General features: G+C 40.8%; 1 long non-coding RNA gene across 4 annotated transcripts in view; it reads right to left on the bottom strand.

The window, feature by feature from the left end:
• Positions 1 to 7,313: 7,313 nt before the first annotated feature.
• The window catches only part of LOC147825879 (uncharacterized), a 61,737-nt gene continuing 49,706 nt past the window's right edge, over positions 7,314 to 19,344 (bottom strand). For 2 of the 4 annotated variants that reach the window (XR_015440054.1, XR_015440052.1), the window contains 2 exons: positions 9,216 to 11,538; positions 7,314 to 8,827 (listed from right to left, as the gene is read on the bottom strand). This is a non-coding gene — a long non-coding RNA (uncharacterized LOC147825879). The remainder of the gene's footprint in view (positions 8,828 to 9,215; positions 11,539 to 19,344) is intronic. The other 2 variants (XR_015440055.1, XR_015440053.1) reach the window with 2 other exon arrangements.

Raw genomic sequence — 19,344 nt, forward strand, 5'->3', positions numbered from 1 at the left:
GTTCAATGTCACTGGTCATTCGAGAGATGCAAATGAAAACAACGCTGAGTTTCCACCTCACTCCAGAAAGAATGGCTGCTATCATGAAATCAACCAGTAACAAATGCTGGAGGGGCTGTGGGGAAAGAGGAACCCTGCTCCACTGCTGGTGGGAGGGTAGATTGGTGCAACTACTGTGGAAATCAGTATGGAGATACCTCAAAGAACTAGGACTGGAAGTCCCATTTGACCCTGCTATTCCACTGCTGGGGATCTTCCCCCCAAAATTAAAAGAATCATACCTCAGTGATATATGTGCACCCATGTTCATAGCAGTGCAGTTTGTAATAGCTAAATCTTGGAAACAGCCCAAATGCCCATCAACTGGAGACAGGATAAAGAAAATGTGGTTTTTTAAAAAAATGGAGTACTACTCAGCCATAAAGAATGAGAAATTAGAGACATTTATAGCTAAGTGGATGCACATTGAGGCAATACTCTTCAGTGAAATAAATAGGACACACATGTGTAAGTACCGAATAGTTTCTCTGGTGTGAGAAACTGAAAGTGTAAATAAGGACTCAATGTATAATAGGTCATGTGAAATAGAGAGAAAAGGGGCAAAGGGGAAGGAAGTGGGAGGGCTAGGGGAAAGGATAGAAGGGAATGGGATTAATAGGAGAAAATGGAAAAATAGGAACAAAATCTTTGTAAATAGGGAGGACTGGAGGGGTTGAAGGGAGGGCTGGGCAAGGGTGAAAATAAGAACCAAGAGAGACTATGTAAAGGTGCAAATTTTCAATGATGAATGTCATTATATTGTATACCTAAGATGTACCAATGATTAGAATGAATAATCGATAATGTAAAATAGGAAGAAAAGGTCCAAAGGGGTAGGGGTAGTGGGAGGGGCAGGGGAAAGGAAAGAAGGGAAAGGAAAAAATGATGAGAAATGGAAAAAATGGAAATAAAGTCTTTGTAAATAGGGAAGGGTGGAGGGCGTGAAGGGAGGGCTAGGAATGGGGAAAAAATAAGAACCAAGATGCATCATGTAAAGGTACAATTCCCAATGAGAAATGTAATTGTGTTGTATACCTACAATGTACCAATAAAAGAATTTAATACAAAAAAAAAATCTGCACTGTAAGGAGGCAGACACTTAAGTGAGTAATGTTTTACTCCTTTCCTGAAGTGGAGTTGATTACCATGCTAGGGCATATGTAGCTGCTTTCTCTGACAGTCAACTTCATTTTCTATCCTCCCCTTCATTGCATTCTATAGGAGAGATGGGCAAGGGAAATTGTTGCACTGAAACCTGCTTTTCAAACTGCAGATCCATTCTGAAAAGTAGGTTGAACTTCGAACATCAAAGTCTTATTAGTACAAAGGTCACATTTCTCCAAGCCTTTTCTTTGCTACAGAACTGGATGGCAATATCTGAAATGCCATTCATGATATAAGCCTCATAAAGATGGGCTGCACTAGTCTGAAATGGAAATGGGCAGAAACTCAAATGACTACTTTGACTTCATTGTTGGTGTGGTGTTGATTGCCACACAAGGGCAGCTGTAGCTGCTTTCTCTGAGGAGTAACACAGTTTATGTTCTGCCCTTCCAGTGACTTCTAATAGAGAGCTGGCCTTGTGACCATGTTTCAGTGAAACCTCCAGTCAAAACTGCAGAACTATTTTAAAATGTGGCTGTTGCTTCTAATAGAAAGTTCTTCTTAGGACAAAGATGATAGCTTTATACACCCTTTCATTGCAGTGTAACTTGATGGCCTTTTCCAGTCCAAACTGCCATGCAGAGTACAAGCCTCACAAAGATGTGTTGTTCAAATATGCAATGCAGACAGGGAAAAACTGGAATGTCCCATGTTTTAGTTCATTCCTGGAATAGAGTTGATTGCTACAAAAGGGTCCTTCAGCTGTTTTCTCTCAGAAATGGCTGCACTTTATTTCCTCCTGTTCCTTTGATATCTATGGGAGAGCTTGCCCAGAAACCACGTTTGACTAAAACTTGCAGTTCAAACTACACAACCATTTTGAAACATGAATTTGACTTCTAACTGCAAGTGCTGGGGAGAAAGGTGACAGCTCTTGGAGCCCTTTCATTGCAACAGAACTGGATGGCCATTTCCATTTGAAACTGCCATACAGTTGTGCTGTACAAATTTGTGATGCAGACATGCAGACACTGGAGTGACTGTTTTCCACTCTTCCTGAAGTGAAGATGATTTCAACATCAGTTCAGTTCTAGCTACTTTCACTGAGAAGTAACTGGACTTTATGTCCTATGCTTTCATTGACTTCTCTATGAGAGCTCTCCTGTGGACAATGGTTCAGTGAAACTTGCAGTACAATCTGCAGTAACATTCTCAAAGTGGTGTTGGCTTCTAATCTCAAGTTCTTCTTTGCACAACTTGACAGCTTTCCAGGCCTTTCTTTGCAGCATAACTACATGGCACTTTTTAGTCTAACCTCCCTTTCACATTACAAGCCTCATGGAAATGTGCTGTAAAAATCTGCACTGTAAAGAGGCAGACACTCAAGTGAGTAAAGTTTTATTCCTTTCCTGAAGTGGAGTTGATTTCCACTGCTGCTTTTTCTGACAATCAATGCCAATTTCTGTCTGCCCCTTCATTGCATTCTATATGAGAGCTGGCCCAGGGAGAATATTTGAATGAAACCTGAAGTTCAAACTGTGCAACCATTGCAAAATGCAGGTTTCTGTTCTAACTGCAAGTTTTTCTGATTAGAAAGGTGACAGTTTTCCTGGACTGTTTGTTCCTACAGAAATTGATGACCCGTTCCAGTCCAAACTGCCATGCAGACTATAAGCTTCATAGAGAAGTAATGTACAAATCTGCAATGCAGACAGGCAGACACTGGATTCACCAGTGTTTTTAGTCCTTCTTTGAATAGAGTTGTCATAAAAGGACCCTTTAGTTTCTTTCTCTGAGAAGTAACTGCACTGTATGTCCTCCCCTTCCATTGATGTCCATGGGACAGCTGGCCCCAAAAGAATGTTTGAAATAAAAGCTTTAGTTCAAACTGCACAGCCATTCTGATGGGTTTGGCTTCTCACTGCAAGTTTTTCTGAGGAGAAAGATCACAGCTCTCCAGTCCCTTTTCTTGCAACTGACATGGATGGCATTTTCTGGTCTAAATTTCCACTTATATTTCAAGCTTCATAGAGGTGTGCTGTACAAATCTGCAGGCAGAGAGGAACACCCTATAGTGCCTACTGTTTTACTTGCTTCCTAGAGTTGAGTTAATTTCCACATCAGAGCAGTTCTAGTTGCTTTCAATGAGAAGTAATGGGACTTTATGTCCTACACTTCTATCGACTTCTCTGTGAGAGCTCTCCATTGGAGAATGGTTCACTGAAACCCACAGAACAAACTGCAGGACCACTCTCAAAAGTGGTTTTGGCTTCTAACTGAAAGTTATTCTTAGAAGAAACTTGAGAGCTCTCCAGGCCTTTGTTTGCATCAGAAATGCATGGCACATTTTAGTCTAAATGCCCATTCACAGTATAAGATTCAAAGTGATGTGATGTAAAACTCTGCAAAGCAAATGGGCAAAAACTCAAGTGAGGAGAGTTTGACTTCATTGCTACAGGGGGGTTGATTGCCACCCAAGGGCAGTTGTAGCTGCTTCCTCTGAGAAGTAACTCACTTTATGTCCTGCCCTTCCACTGACTTCTAATGGAGAGCTGGCCTGGCAACAATGTTTCAGTGAAACTGGCAGCCAAAACTGCAGAACAAATTTGAAATGATGCTGTTGCTTCTAACTGAAACTTCCCCTGAGGACAAAGGTGACAGCTCTATAAACCCTTTCACTGCAACATGACTGGATAGCCTTTTCCAGTCCGAACTGCTGTGCACAGTATAAGCCTCATAAACATGTGCTGTTCCAATATGCATTGCAGACAGGGAGACACTGGAGTGATCACATTTTCACTTCATTCCTGGAATACAGTTGATTGCCATGAAAGGGTCCTTTGGTTGCATTTTTTCAGAAATACCTGCACTTTATGTCCTCCCTTTCCATTGATGACTGTGGGAGAGCTGGCCTGGAAAGCATGTTTGACTGTCACTTGCAGTTCAAACTGCACAACCATTCTGAAACATGGGTTTGACTTCTAACTGCAAGTTCTTCTGAGAAGAAAGGTGACAGCTCTCTAGGCCCTTTCATTGCAACAGAACTGCTTGGCCATTTCCAGTCTAAACTGCCATGCAAGCCTCATGGAGTTGTGCTGTACAAATCTGTGATGCACAGCAATTAGAAAAGAGAAAGAAATAAAAGGAATAAAGATAGGAAACCAAGAAGTTAAACTGTCTTTATTTGCTGATGATATGACACTTTACATAGAAGACCCAAAACACTTGGTCAAAAGTCTTCTAGACCTAATTGACACATTCAGTAGAGTAGCTGGATATAAAGTCAAACAACAATAGCCTACTTATACACAAATAGCAGACTCATTGAGAGAAAAATTCTGGAAATAATTCCTTTTATAATAGCATGCAAAAAATGAAACATCAAGGAATCAATCTAACAAAGGAAACAAAAGTCCTCTACACTGAAAACTACAGCACTCTGAAAAAGAAGATTGAGGAGGATATAAGATAATGGAAAGATATCCCTTCTTCCTGGGTATGAAGAACTAATATAGTGAAAATGGCCATACTTCCAAAACTACTATAGAGATTTAATGCAATGCCAACTGAAATTCCAACAATATACTTCACAGAACTAGAGAAAAAAAATCCAAACATTCATTTGGAATCAGAAGAGACCTAGAATAGCAAAAGCAATACTAGGCAACAGAGACATGGCTGGGGGTATCACAATCCCAACTTGAAACTATACTACAAAGCTACTGTGATAAAAACAGCATGGTACTGGCAAAGAAACAGACCCAAGGGTCAGTGGGATAGATTAGAAGATACAGAAACAACTCCAGACATACTCAGCCATTTCATCTTTGACAAAGGAGCCAACCACCCTCACTGGAGGAAAGACAGCCTATTTAATAGATGGTGTTGGAAAAACTGGATCTCAACCTGCCAAAGATTAAAACTAGACCCATACCTATCACCATGGACTAAACTAAGATTGAAGTGGATTAAAGATCTAAATATCAAGACAGAAACACTAAACTTACTGGAAGGTAAGTTAGGTAGGACTCTTGAAGACATTGGTATAGGAAAAAACTTTATGAACAAAACCTCAGTAGCACAGGAACTAACACAAAGAATCAACAACTGTGATCTCATCTTATTAAAAAGCTTCTGCACTGCAAGAGAAACCACCAACAGAGCTAAGAGACAACCTACAATGTGGGAAAAAAATTTTAGCAGCTTTACCTCAGACAAAGGACTACTATCTAGAATATATAAAAAACTGAAAAAAATCAGAAACCCCAAATTCAAAGACCCAGTTCAAAAATGCACGTCTGGATTAAACAGACATTTCTCAGACAGAGAAGTAAAAGCAGCAAATAAATATATGAAAAAATGTTTAACATCACTGGTCATTCAAGAGATGAAGATGAAAACAACACTGAGATTCCACCTCACCCCAGAAAGAATGGCTGCTCTCAAGAAATCAACCAATAACAAATGCTGGTGGGGGTGTGGGGAGAAAGGAATCCTTCTTTATTGTTTGTGGGAGTGCAGACTGGTGCAACCACTGTGGAAATCAGTATGGCGATACCTCAAAGAGCTAGGGTAAGAGGTCCCATTTTACCCAGCTATTCCTCTGCTGGGTATCTTCCCAAAAGAATTAAAAGAATCATACCACAGCATTATATGTGTACCCATGTTTACAGTGGTACAGTTTGTAATAGCTAAAGCTTGGAAACAGCCCAAGTGCCCATCAACTGGAAACTGGATAAAGATGGATTTTTTTTTAATAAAATGGAGTACTACTCACCCTTAAAGAACCAGAAACTAGAGACATTCATAGCTAAATGGATGCATATTGAGGCCCTGCTACTCTTAAGTGAAATAAATAGGACACACATGTGTAAATACTGAATAGTTTCTCTAGTGTGAGAAACTGAAAGTGTAAATAAGTATTAAATGATTAAAATGAATAATTGATAATTTGAAATAGTAAATGGTCCAAAGGTGTAGGGGTGGTGGGAAGGGCAGGGGAAGGAGAAGAAGGGAAAGGAAAAATTATGAGAAAAGAAAAAAAAGGAAATGAAATCTATGTAAATAGGGAAGGGTGGAGTGGATGAAGGGTGCACAGGTAATGGAGAAAAAAATAAGAACTGAGATACATCATGTACAGGTACAAGTACCCAATTATAAATGTAAACATATTGTATACCTAAAACATACCAATGAAAGAATTTTTTTAAAAAATCTGTGATGCAGACAGGCAGACACTGGAGTGACTATTCTTTCCTCCCTTCCTGACATGAAGTTGATTTCCAGATCAGAGAAGTTCTAGCTACTTTCTCTGAGAAGGAATTGGACTTTATGTCCTACACTTCCATTGAATTCTCTGTGAGAGCTCTCTCATGGAGAATGGTTCAATGAAACCTGCAGCATAAAATGCAGAAACATTCTCAAATGTGCTCTTGGCTTCTAACTGAAGGTTCTTCTTAGTAGAAATTTGAGAGCTCTCCAGGCCTTTCTTTGCAGCACAACTGCATGGCATATTTTACTCTAAACTCCCATTCATAGTACAAGATTCAAAGTGATGTAATGTAAAACACTGCAAAGCAAATGGGCAGAAACTCAAGTGATGAGAGTTTGACTTCATGCCTGGAGTGGAGTTGATTGCCACACAAGGGCAGTTATAGCTGCTTTCTCTGAGAACCAACTCACTCTATGTCCTGCCCGTCCAATGACTTCTAATGGAGAGCTGCACTGGTGAAAATGTTTCAATGAATCCTGCAGTTAAAACTGCAGAATGATTTCAAAACATGAGTTTGGCTTCTAACTGCAAGTTTTTCTGAGGACAAAGGTGACAGCTCTCCAGGCCCTTTTCTTGCAACCAAGTGGATGGCATTTTCCAGTATAAAATGCCACTCATATTTCAAGCCTCATAGACATGTGCTATACAAATCTGCAACAGAGAGGCACACACTGGAGTGCCTACTGTTTTACTTCCTTCCTGGAGTTGAGTTAATTTCCACATCAGAGCAGTTCTAGCTGCTTTTTCTGAGAAGTAAATTTTATGTCCTCGACATTCTTTGACTTCTCTGTGAGAGCTGTCCTGTGGACAACGGTTCAGTGAAACTTGCAGAACAAACTGCAGAACCATTCCCCAAAGTGGTCTTGGCTTCTAACAGAAAATTCTTCTTAGGAGAAACTTGAGAGGTCTCCAGACCTTTATTTGCAGCAGAACAGCATGACACCTTTTAGTCTAAACTCCCATTCACAGTACAAGGCTCATAGAGAGGTGATGTAAAAATCTGCAAAGCAAATGGGCAGAAACTCAAATGACTAGTTTAACTTCATTGCTGCCATGGAGTTGATTGCCACCCAAGGGCTGTTGTATCTGTTTTCTCTGAGAAGTAACTCACTTTATGTCCTGCCTTTCCATTGACTTCTAATGGAGAGCTGGCCTGGCAATAATGTTTCAGTGAAACCTGCAGTCAAAACTGCAGAAAAATTTGAAAACATGGCTGTGGCTTCTAACTGCAAGTTGTTCTGAGGGGAAAACTCACATCTCTACATTCCCTTTTGGTGCAATATAAATGCATGGCCCTTTAAAGTCCAACTGCCATGCAGTGTACAAGCCTCATAAACGTGTCCTGTGCAAATATGCAATGCAGACAAGGAGAGAATGGAGTGACCACTGTTTTGCTTCATTCCTGGAGTATAGTTCGCTGCTACAAAAGGTCCCTTCAGTTGCTTTATCTGAGAAGTAACTGTGCTTTATGGCCTCCCCTTCCATTGAAATCCATGGGAGAGCTGGCCCAGAAAGCATGTTTGACTGAAACCTGCATTTCAAACAGCACAACCATTCCAAAATGTGGCTTTGGCTTCTAACCTCAAGTTCTGCTGAGGAGAAAGGTGACAGCTGTCTACACCCTTTTTTGCAGCAGAACTGGAAGGGGCTTTGCACTCTGAAATGTCCTTCACACAAGAATCCTCAGAGAGATGTGCTCTACAAATCTGCAATGCATAGAGCCAGAAACTTCATTGACTTGTTTTACTTCACTCCTGGATTAGAGTAGATTGCCACACCAGTGAAGTTCTACCTGCCTTCTCCTAGAAGTAACTGCATTTTATGTGCTACCCCTCCTTTGACTTCTATAAAGCTGTCCTTCAGTGAACATTTGAATGATAATTGCAGTTAAAATGGCACAAGCATTTGCAAAAGTGGATTTAGCTTCTAACATCAAGTTCTACTTAGGAAAAAGGTGGCAGTTCTCCTAGCCATTTCTTTGCTACAGAACTGTATGGCAATATCTAGTCTGAAATGCCATTCACAGTACAAACCTCATAGAGATGGGCTGTATTAATCTGAAATGCAAATGGGCAGAAATTCAAATGACTACAGTTTGACTTCATTGCTAGAGTGGAGTTGATTACCACACAAGGGCAGATACAGCTGCTTTCTCTGAGAAGTAACTCAGCTTATATCCTCCCCTTCTATTGACCTCTATTCGATAGCTGGCTGGGTGACAATGTTTGAGTGAAACCTGTAGTTCAAACTGCAGAATGGTTTGGAAAGATGTATTTGACTTCTAACTTCAGGTTCTTCTGAGGACAAAGTTGACAGCACTCCAAGGCTTTTCTTTGCAGTAGAACTCAGTGGCACTTTCTGTTCCGAATTGACATCCATAGTAAAAGCTTCATAGAAGTGTGCTGTACAATTCTGCAACACAGACAGGCAGACATGCAAGTGACCAAAGTTTTACTTCATTCCTGGAGTAGAGTTGATTGCCAAAAAAACCCAGCCCTTTCAACTGCTTTCTCTGAGAAATAACTATTTTATGTCCTCCCCTTCCATTCATGTCTAGGCAAGAGTTGGCCTAGAAAGCATGTTTGACTGAAACTTGCAGTTCAAACTGCACAACCATTCTGAAATGTGTGTTTGGCTTCTAACTGAGGATAGAGGTGACAGTTCTCCAGGCCCTTTCATTGCAACAGAACTGGATGGCCATTTCCAGTCCTAAATGCCATGCAGTGTTCAAGCCACATAGAGATGTGCTAAAGAAATCTGCAATGAAGACAGGCAGACTCTTGAGTGATGAGTATCTTACTTCCTTCCTGGAGTGGACTTGATTTCCACATCAGAGCAGTTCTAGCTGTGTTCTCTGAGAAATAACTGGACTTTATGTCCTAAGCTTCCATTGACATCTCCGTGAGAGCTCTCGCATGGAGAATGGTGCCATGAAACCTGCAGGACAAATTACAGATTGATTCTTAAAAGTGATCTTTGTTTCTAATATCTGTCAGGTAAAAGGCCAAAAGCCAAGACCAGACCAGGCCACAACAAGCCTTTATTGTAGGGACAATCTTCTGGGCTGTCTCTGAACAAAAGAGAGACAAAAGCAATATGGCCAGGACAGCAACTGCCTTTTATAGGAGTGGGGGTGGGGCTTGTAGGAGCTGAGGTGGGATTGAGTGAGGTAGTGGCTAGGGACTGGAGGAGCCTGTGATGTCACTAGTTTCTAGGAGGAGAGCAAGTATTAGGTTACTCTTTTGGTGGGAGTAGAGGCATGTTGGAAAGAAGGTAGCTATTATATACAGCAGCCACCCTAAATTGAAGGGAAACCTATCATTCCAGGCTCTTGTTTTATGGTTGTTGGGCAAAGGTCTCTTCTTCTGGAGCTGCTTCAAGCTGACAAAGGGGTGAAGGTTAGGGCTAAACCTGGATCTGATGGGGGCAGCTTAGGTGGGGGCTTTTTCCTTCTGCTGCAGTGGCTGGTATCCTGCCATGATGAGCTCCATGACTGTCTGGTTGGTAAATGTCCTCATGCATTCCTGAAAGAAATTTTGAAAACAGCAAAACAAGCACAGTCCAAAGCAGGGGATCAGACAGATAATACTGAGGGGTCCCAAGAGCAGTAATAGCCAGGGGAGCCATGAGCTCCAGGAACCAAACATATCCCACCATTGATTAGCACCTTGGGGGGTGTATCTATCTGGCCAATTGAGTCTTAAGTCTTTTTCATTTGATGTGTAATTTTTTTTCATTATTTACATAAGCTTTACAGAGACAGCTGGATGTTTAGGGGCTCATCTGTTATAGAAGTAAGAGACTGTTATAGAAGTAAGCGATCATAGCTCATGATCTAAGGGCCCATGTCATGTCCTTGCTCTGAGAGAATGAGTGGAAAAGTGATAAACACAATTTATATAATCTTTATAATCTTTTTCTGGAATATAAAAGGTGTATGTAACAGCAAATGTCTTTTAGAGGTCAACATACTGATGATTGTAGTGTTACTATGAACCTGACTTGTCCTTTAAATTCAAGGCCATGAAAACACATTTTAGGTTGATAGTTCCAGCAAAGCCATGGAATAGTTGTGTAAAGGACAGTTTTGTTCCTGTATCTCTCAGTTTTTGGAGGCCTTCTAGATATATTTAAAAATAAAGAGAACTGATAACCTCAACGAGGACACTGTCCAACTTAAGGAGATTAAGTGTAACATAAAAGGCTTGATCTTTTTAGACACGGGTAGGTATCCAGGAAATATGAGCACAATGAGAGAAGAGGCATCATAAACAGAGAACAAGGATGTACATTATTTTAAAAGGAATAAATCTTGTAGCTGCTCGTATAGAACTTATCCTGACTGTGGCTGAAAAGCTGGTGATTTTTTTCCCCAATACTCTTACTTTTTCTTTTCTTTTTTTGATAATTACACAATAGTTAATTAGTTATCACAGAATCAGAAAAACACTTATCTAAAAGGAGAGATCTGGAGACTAGTAGTTTCTAGGATTGGACACCTGTAAAGAACTTATTTTAATTTCTCTGAAAAGAATCTATACACACTTGTAGCTAATTAATGATTTTCCCTTCTATTTAGTCCCCAAAGCTTTGTTTTTTTTTAAATGGTTGTGTCATGAATGAACCAAGATTTTTATGGATGGGCTATTTCTTAATTTTTCTGAAGTCTAGCTTTATTATGTCATTATTTTATACTTCTTTTGGTTATTTTTTGTTCCAGGTGTTTAAGATCAAGTTAAAGTGAGACCTGTGTCAATCAATATGACCCTCTCGTTATCTATCAAGGTCAGTTAAGTCTCCCCAGGCCATTACTTTGGAACCATCCATAGAGCCTCTCTGCTCCTCTGTCAGTGTCAGCCATCAGGATGGGTCATGGCCTTACTTCACCAAGTTGCTTTCAGTGAAAGGATGGGAGATTTTTTTGGGGGTGACCCTACATTGTCCTCTGGTGTCCAGCAATCTCCCTGTTTAGGAGGTTGAGTAACTTACCAAAGATGTAGGACCCTGTAGAGAAGATTCCCTCATGTCCTGGATCTTTGTTGACCTTGAGGGGCCTGGGCCAAAATATTGGCTGTCCTCATAGCCTAGTTACCTTTTTAGTTTTGGTCTCCAAACTTTAGTTGCTGAACACCCAGAAGAGAAGGTCAATAGTATTAGCATTGTAACAAGAGTAATGAATTTAACTATTATAATTTTACCTGAATACCAAGCATTTTGGAATTTAAAATATAGAGAACTGTTATTGTTATCAGTCATGGTTGTTTTAGTAGTTGAATTTCTGTAGAGTATTAACAGAAAAAAAGCCACAAATAATATTTTAACATGACAATTATGATGACTTTACCTTTGTAACACATTTAAATGTCCATCTTGATATAAAAGAGCCATTGTTAAACATACTCATTTTTTAAAAACACCAAAAGTTTTTATCTAAATTATTATCTTTTGATAGGATACCATTTAAAGAAAATATCTCAGCCCATAAATGTATCTGTTATCATAAATAGCTGGAGTGTATGAAAAAGGCAAATACCTGAATCAAAAGGAGGTTATTATCATAAACAAATATTAGAAAACCTGTACAGTCAGCAAGTATAAATACATTTAGTACACCAGAAAAAATAAAACCTTGTTATTGTTGTTTTTTACAGAATATTTAGTCCTTTGAAAATAACCAGTGTAAGCATACCATAATAGCATATTTAGAATTTATCCCTTTGATGACAACTGATGTAAACATAGTATAATAATATATTTAAGTAATATTTATTGATGTAAGTTTTTTATAAGGCTATGAAAACTATCGGGTCAGTCTGTTGTAAGATGAAAACTGTTGAGGTCCCCCTAGTGAACAAAGACTGGAAAATATTTCCATGTGGCTGCTCCTTTGTTCACCAAGGGGAGCATGCCTTGAACTTAATAACCTTTATCTATAAACAAAACAGCTGTAGGATTGGACAAAAAACAAAGATATAAGGCACTTTATAAAACTAGAGTGCACTCAAATGTATTTAGCCCAATGGAATTATAATATCTATATAATTTTTAGGTTTATAATTATAAATAAGACTATTCAAAACTTTTTGTAGGTCAATTAACAGAGATCGCTTGTAGAATTACAATCAGAAGGAATGAAAACTCTATTCCTATAAACCTTTTATAACAAACTTGAAACCAACGAGCAAACATATATATTTCCTTCATAAATCACTTCCGCACACCTTCTTGACATACCTAGGCCTTTTGTGGTCTTGTGCTTCTAACAAGACAAACATATAAAATCCTTTTATATCAAAAATATATCTTTTACTTATAGCTTTTTTAATATTTTGCCTCCAACTCACTATAAACCTTTTATAACAAATTTGTCTTTAGCTGTTAAAATTTTAAAGTGACCCCCCCTTTTTTTCAGATTGTTACACTTTAAATTTGGTTGGCTACCAATAGAATGGTAGCAACCTTGAGTTTTTTATCAACGAAGTATAGAAAAGAGCAAGTTAACCCTATAATTACAATTCAAGAATTTACAACGTACAAGAAGTGTTTTAAGCACACCAATTAAACATCAACTCAATTGAAACAAATACATTTATCAATTAGCTAAAATTTGTAACTTGATTTTTCTTGTAAAACCTCTTGATTTCTGGTAGAGCATGGTTGTAGTTTCTCTGGCTTTGTTTTGGGATAGTGCTCACCTTGGCTTTTAAAGTCAGGAGTGTTTTTTCTCACTACTTTGTTTTATGCTCTTCAGAGCTTTTTAAGCTGTTTTTAATCCATCACTTACTTTAAAAAAAAATTTTAAATCTGAGTGCAAGTCCTGCTCAACCCTCTTTAACCTTTTTTAACTTTTTTTTAATATCAAGGGCTGACTGAGAGATAAAGTGAGTGTCAGCCTGGGAGGTAGGATTAATTTTGGTATATTTTTAAAGGGCCTCAGTGACCTGTGACAGAAACTGTGTCAGGTTTTTTATGGGTCTGAGTTATTTTTTAGTCTTATCAAAGTTAACAGACTTGTGAGCTGTCTTTTTGAACCTTTTATGAGCCAGAATTATATGGTCTCTGCAGCCTCTATCTGCCTGGCCTAGCTGAGAGTCCCATTGTGGGTCTCCTCCAGGATGGCCTGTATTCCCACTGGCTTGGTGCTATCAGCACCATAAAATGTATCTGCTGTGGTCTGGGCCACCATCCAAACTCTTTTCTTGTTCTGGCGGAAGGGTAGAAGTCAGTATTGTATAGATATTGTGTCGTCGGATCATAGGACAGAGTCAAGTAACAAAATTCTTGGATATAGAGATCAGGATCAGAGAAGGAGTCTAAGCATTTTTTAATTCGAGAAAGATCAGAGAAAGAGAAGGGGACATGTACTCTAACAATGCCCTTGGTCCTGACAACCTCTCAGAGAGGCATCTGTGTGGCTGGGGCTGATGTTGGAAGGATTGGGTAGTGAGAATGGGTGGAGGGTGGGGAAATACAAGATAGCAGAGATGAGGGAGGAGGCAAGGGAGGCTCACACGGTGGTGGAGACAAAGAAAAACACAAAAGAGACAGAAGGAGAGCTTACAGGGTTATAAGGTGGGGGAGGTGTGAGCAGTGAGTGATCAGCTCAAACTAGGAGTTCTTGAGAAGAACAGGTTTGACAGAGGGAGGGTCAAGAGTATAGGTGGAAAAAGGCTTGTATGTAGGGGATTTCTGACCATTGGCCATTGGACTGACAGAAATTGTATAAATCACACAGTATGTTAAAATCCAAAGTGCCATTTTTGGGCCATTGAAGCCCATTATCTAATTTATACTGAGGCCAAACCTGAGTACAATAGAAAACAAGTCTTTTTGGCTTAAAGTCTGGTCCCAACAATCCGAGGGGTTTGAGTTGTGCCAGTAGGCAGCCCAGAGGCATTGAGGGGCAGGGTTTGGATTGTTGGGCCCCCATGTTAGACCGGGTGAGGAGGCAGCTCCCTGGGAGGACAAAAGAGAGGAGCATCCTCATCTCCTTTGACAATCTCCAAGTGAGTTGCCTGGAGGAAGAGAACAAGAGGAGCCAACTGATGGGGCATCCCCCAGGGGCACAGTCCTGGGCCCAGTGGCCAAGGGGGTTTCTCTGACCAAGCGCTTAGATTTCTGAGAAGTCCCTGGAGGAAGACAGTGAGAATGAAACAGATAACCTGATGAGAGGGAAGCTGAACTTCCTACTCACCCAGAGATTGGTGACCAGTGTGGATGTGTAGCATCAGCAATGGCAAAGGCAGAAAGCCCTGAAAGGGTCCTGGCTTGGCAGATATGGTCTGGAGGAGATGGCCAAAAGGCCAATCAACCCTGTCCCATGGGGGATTGTCCCTTAATGGACCATTTACTATCTGAGTCATGGCACCAGAAATGCCAGGTAAAAGGCCAAAAACCAAGACCAGACCAGGCCACAACAAGCCTTTATTGTAGGGACAATCTACTGGGCTGTCTCTGAATAAAAATAGACAAAAGCAATATGGCCAGAGCAGCAAGTGCCTTTTATAGGAGCAGGGGTGGGGCTGGTAGGAGCTGAGGTGGGGTTGAGTGAGGTAGTGGCTAGGGATGGGAGGAGCCTGTGAGGTCACTAGTTGCTAGGAGGAGAGCACGTATTAGTTACTCTTTTGGTGGGAGTAGGGGCATGTTGGAAAGAAGGTAGCTATTATATACAGCAGCCACCCTAAACTGAAGGGAAATCTATCATTATCAAGTTCTTCTTAGGACAAACTTGACAGCTCTCCAGGCCTTTCTTTGCAGCAGAAATGGATGACGCTTTTTAGTCTAAACTCCCACTCACAGTAAAAGCCTCATAGAGATGTACTGCAAAAATCTGCACTGTAAAGAGGCAGACACTGAAGTGAGTAATGTTTTACTCCTTTCCTGAAGTGAAGTTGATTGCCATGCTAGGGCATTTCTAGCTGCTTGTTCTGACAATCAAGTGCATTTTATCTTCTGCCCTTCCACTTAATTCTAAGGGAGAGCTGGTCCAGAGAGAATATTTGAATGAAACCAGCACTTGAAACTGTAGAACCATTCCACAAAGTGGATTTGGCTTCTAACATCAAGTTCTTCCTTGGACAAAGGAGGCAGTTATCCCAGCCTTTTCTTTGCTACAGAACTCAATGGCAATATCTACTCTGAAATGCCATTCACCATACCAGCACAGAGAGATGTGCTATACTAATCTTCAATGCAAATTACAGAAACAAAAGTGACTAGAGTTTGACTTCATTGCTGGAGTGGAGTTGACTGCCACACAAGGGCACTTGCAGCTACTTTCTCTGAGAAGCAACTGACTATACATCCTACTCTTCCATTGAATTCTATAGGATAGCTGACCTGGTGACAATGTTTGAATGAAACCTGGAGTTGTTCGACTGCAGAACCATTTGGAAACACGGGTTTTGCCTCTAACCACAAGATCTTCTGAGGACAAAGTTAACAGTTCTCCATGCCACTCCTTTGCAGTAGAACTAGGTTGCACTTTCTAAGCCTAATTGCCATTCACAGTAAAAGCCTCACAGAAATGTGCTGTGCAATTCTGAAATGGAGAGAGGCAGACACTCAAGGGAGCAAACTTTTACTTCATTCCTGGAGTAGAGTTGATTGCCACAAATGGCCCCTTCTAACAACTGGTTTCTCTGAGAAGTAACTACATTTTATGTCCTCCCCTTACATTGATGTCTAAGTGAGAGCTGGCCCGGAAAGCATGTTTGAATGAAACCTGCAGTTCAAATTGTAGAATCATTTCGATATGTGGGTTTTGCATCTAACCTCAAATTCTGAGGAAAAAGTTGACAACTGTCAAGGTCTTTTCCTTGCAGGAGAAATCGATGGCACTTTCTACTCCTAATGGGCATTCACAGTAAAAGTCACATAGAAGGGTGCTCTACAGATCTGCCATGTAGAGAGGCAGAAACTCGAGTGACCAATGATTTACTTCATTCCTGGAGTAGAGTTGATTGCCACAAATGGATCCTTCTAAAAACCACTTTCTCTGAGAAGTAACTGCATTTAATGTCCTCCCCTTCCATTGATGTCCATGTGAGAGGTGGGCCAGAAAGCATGTTTGAATGAAACCTGCAGTTCAAACAGGACAACCATTCTGAAAAGTGATTTGGCTTCTAACCGCAAGTTCTTCTGTGGAGAAAGGTGACAGATCTTCAGGTCCTTTCATTGCAAAAGATCTGCATGGCACTTTCGACTCCAAATTGCCACTCAGAGTTCAGGCCTCATAGAGATGTGCTATACAAATCTGCAATGCAGACAGGCAGACACTAGAAAGGCTACTGTTTTACTTCCTTCCTGAAGTGGAGTTGTTTTCCACATCAGAGCAGATCTAGATGCTTTCTCTAAGAAGTCACTGGATTTTATGTCCTCCACTTCCATTGGCTTCTCTGTGAGAGCTCTCCCATGGAGCATGGTCCAGTGAAATCTGCAGTACCAACTGCAGGAAAATTCTGCAACATTGTCTTGGCTTCTAACCTCAAGTTCTTCTTAGGACAAACTTGACAGCTCTCCAGGCCTTTCTTGGCAGCAGAACTGGATGTCACTTTTTAGTCTCAACTCCCATTCCCAGCACAAGCCTCATAGAGATGTGCTGTAAAAATTTGCACTGTAAAGAGTCAGATATTCAAATGACTAATATTTGACTCCTTTCCTGACATGGACTTGATCTCCATGCCAGGGAATTTGTAGCTGCTTTCTCTGAGAATCACCTGCACTTTCTGTCCTGCCCTTCATTGACTTCTATTGGATAGCTAGTGCAGGAACAATATTTCAATGAAACCTGCACTTCAAACTGCAGAAGCATTCTGATAAGTGGATTTGGCTTTGAACTGCATGTTTTTCTGAGGAGAAAGTTCACAGGTCTCCAGGCCCTTTTCTTGCAACTGAAGTGGGTGGGATTTTCCAGTCTAAATTGCCATTCATAGTTCAATCCTCATAGAGATGTGCTGTACAAATCTACAATGCAGAGAGGCACACCCTGCAGTGGCTATTGTTTTACTTTATTCTTGAAGTTGAGTTAATTTCAACATCAGAGCAGTTCTAGCTGCTTTCTCTCAGAAGTAACTCCACTTTATGTCATGTCCTTTCATTGGTATCTATGAAAGAGCTGGCCGGGAAAGCTTTTTTGAAAGAAACCTGCAGTTCAAACTGCACAACCATTCCACAACCATTGCTGTACAAATCTGGAATGCAGACAGGCAGACACAGGAGTGGCTACTATTTTACTTCCTTCCTGGAATGAGTTGATTTCCACATCAGACCAGTTCTACCTGCTTTCTCAGAGAAATCCCTGGACTTTATGTCCTACACTGCCATTGGCTCCTCTGTTAGAGCTCTCCCATGGAAAATGGTTCAATGAAACCTGCAGAACAAAATGCAGAACCATTTTCAAAAGTAGCCTTGGCTTCTAATGGAAAGTTCTTCTTAGGAGAAACTTGAGAGCTCTCCAGGCCTTTCTTGGCAGCAGAACTGCGTGGCACATTTTATTCTAAACTCCCATTCCCAGTACAAGCCTCATAGGGATGTGCTCTAAAATCTGCAACAGAAATGAGCAGAAATTCAACTGATGAGACTTTGACTTCATTGCTGGAGTGGAGTTGATTGGCACCCAAGGGCAATTGTAGCTGCTTTCTCTGAGAAGTAACTCACTTTATGTCCTGCCCTTCCATTGATTTCTATTGGATACCTGGCCAGGCTACAACATTTGAATGAAACCTGTAGTTCAAACTGCAGAAAAATTTGGAAAAATGTGTTTGACTTCTAAACTCAAGTTCTACTGATGACAAAGTTGACAGCACTCCAGGCATTTTCTCTGCAGTAGAACTCGGGGGCATTTTCTACTAATTGCCATCTATATGAAAAGCCTCATAGAAATGTGCTGTACAGTTCTGCAATACAGACAAGCAGACACTCAAGTGACCAAAGTTTTACTTCATACATGGAGATTTGATTGCCACAAAAGGGTCCTTCTACCTGCTTTCTCTGAGAAGTATCTGAACTTATGTCCTCCCCTTCCATTGATGTGTAAGTGAGCTGCACAATAACCATGTTTGAATGGAACCTGCAGTTAAAATAGTAGAACCAGCCAGATGCCCTACTGAGGTCGTGAGTCATGTGGAACATGCCGAATCATCCCGCTGCAGACAGCCAGGTCTGTGGACACCCTACCAAGGTCAGGAGTCATGCGGAACATGCCAAATCAGCCCGCTGCACACAGGCAGGTCTGTGGACACCCTACCGAGGTCTTGAGTCATGTGGAACATGTCGAATCAGCCCGCACCCCAGCAGCAATCCACTGGACAACCCCCACCCTGCTCCTCTGGCCTCTGCTCTGTACAGCCACCTGGTTCCACACTACAAAGATGCAGAGAACACCAGACCACCAGACCACAGTACTGGGTAAGTTGGAGTCATCTTCACCTCCCATCAGGATTGGGTCTAATTTCAGGGGAAGGGCAGCTGGAACCTGAAATACAACTCTGCAGAGTTCAACCCCACAGGAGGACAGGGAGCTCAATTTGGGACTTGCACCCAGAAATCTGCCTGAATCTCATGGGTCTGCTACTGCCTTGCTGAGACTCATTGACTTAGATCTGCACACTGCTACCCACACTGTCTATTGTGACAGTAGAGACATACACTGAAATAGGCCCTACATCTTCATTGTTTTTTTTATTCCCAACATTAGTATTATTAGTTGGTTTTTTTCTCTTTTCTTTACTTTTGCTCCTCTTATCTTTAATTTTTTTCCATACTCTTTGCAAATATTTGTTTTTCTCTCCTTTTTTTCTTTTATTCTTTCTTTTCTCTTTCCTTTCTCTCTTACACTCACTTTCCTGCTCTCTCACATTGTTTAGCTTCCCTTTTTGTCCCTGTTTTGGTCCACACTCAGAGTTCTTTATTTTACTATTATTCTCTTT

This window comes from Heterocephalus glaber, unplaced genomic scaffold, assembly GCF_053883595.1.
Source record: "Heterocephalus glaber isolate CG9 unplaced genomic scaffold, H.glaber_assembly_v1.0 deba00001481, whole genome shotgun sequence".
Taxonomy (NCBI): domain Eukaryota; kingdom Metazoa; phylum Chordata; class Mammalia; order Rodentia; family Bathyergidae; genus Heterocephalus; species Heterocephalus glaber.